The sequence below is a fragment of the Triticum dicoccoides genome, chromosome 2A (assembly GCF_002162155.2).
Source record: "Triticum dicoccoides isolate Atlit2015 ecotype Zavitan chromosome 2A, WEW_v2.0, whole genome shotgun sequence".
Classification (NCBI taxonomy): domain Eukaryota; kingdom Viridiplantae; phylum Streptophyta; class Magnoliopsida; order Poales; family Poaceae; genus Triticum; species Triticum dicoccoides.
In genome coordinates, this window is record NC_041382.1 from 675,396,378 (window position 1) to 675,398,028 (window position 1,651).

Below are 1,651 nucleotides of genomic sequence, written 5' to 3' on the forward strand. Positions count from 1 at the left end.
GACCATCAATGAAGTGAAGGACTTTACACACGTCAAATTATCACATGGGGTGGATCTTGGTACAAAATTGCGTCCACCCGCATACCCGTGTGTGCGTGCGAGGGAATGAGTGCGTGCGTGGCGTGCGTGCACGTCTTCGCTTCGTGCATGTACCGCCAATGAGTCTCAGGGAGGACGAGTACATTCTTCTAGAACCAGCAGCACGTCACTGTGATCAATCCACACAAGGATGTCGCGATAATGCCTCCACATGTGACATGTGCCCACGTGGCTTCATGAACTGTAAGAGAGACACTGTGTAGCGTGTCATTGTGTTTGCACATACTCGAAGTACTTGTAAGGTACACGTGCATTGCACGCGTCAGATTTTGCAACCAAATTACGAATAAATACCACACTGTAGCATGTAAGCTCTGAGTCATATATGCCTGATGTAGACCTTCATTTAATTCTTATAGTTCATCTTATTCAAAATCAATTAGTTTTATAAAAAACCTAGGGCCTCTTTGATTCGTAGGATTTCCAAAACGCGGGAATAGGAAGAACATGGGATTAGAGTGGAATGTCGTCTTGAATCCTACATGATGGTACGGGTGTTTGCTTGTGCATACAAAAAACGCAGAATTCTTTCAAAGAGGTTTGAGTGGATGGGATGTTTCCTATGAAATCTAGTGCAAATGAATCATATGGAAAAATTCCTATGGTTTACAATCCTATGAATCAAACAATCAAAATAGGAAACATTCCTAAGGATTAGAATCCTCCAAAATTCCTTCGAGAATTCTTTGAATCAAAGAAGCCGTTAATCTATTTTTTGATTCATGGAATTGTGCATTGTAAAGCATAAAGTACAAACAAAGAATGGCAATTCAACTAGAAAAAAAGTTTGGGCAGTTACGATACGGAAGATTCTAGAACAAAGGAGAACCACTGTTGTTTTGAAATTTGTGCATTATGCTTAAGTTCTACCATGGTGTCTGCTAGATTGTACATGTGGCAAAATCCGGTGGGGGGCTAGAAGATGGTGCGAGGGGCCGAGTGGAGGGAGACTATGAAGGAGTGCACAACTGCGAGATTGATATTTAGAGAGAAGGGCGAGAACATGCGATGTTGCACGCAGTGGCGGAGCCATGAAAAATGTCCCATGAGCTAGGGGGCCAAGAGTTGCTAATCCTTTACAAGGAGGGCCAATTCATCAGCTTAAACCATTTTTACCAGCAACTGTCTAATGATCACATTCATATTAGCCTCGATATATAGTGATGTTAGGGGGGGGGGGCAGGGCCCTTGCTGCCCCCTGTCTTGGCCATTGTGCGCGCGTCTGAGATATAATTAATGTGGGTGTATTAGCTATGTATGTAATCCTATATAGAGAGGTATAGATTGATCGATGTGGAGTGGGAAAGAGGGTGAGATTTCACTAGATATATAGATTGATCGGTTTATGTGGAAAACTATGAAAGGCCTAGCTATACACACACACACATAGAGGAACATCGATCGTTGCGCATGCACGTCAAAGATAAAGAATGCCCGATATGATGGAGAGGGGGATGTGTGTGTGTGTGCCTTCATGGGAGACCGACCTGAAGAAAAAGATTGCATGTGTGCGATGGATAATGCCGACTGGTAGTGTGTGTGCATGCATGCA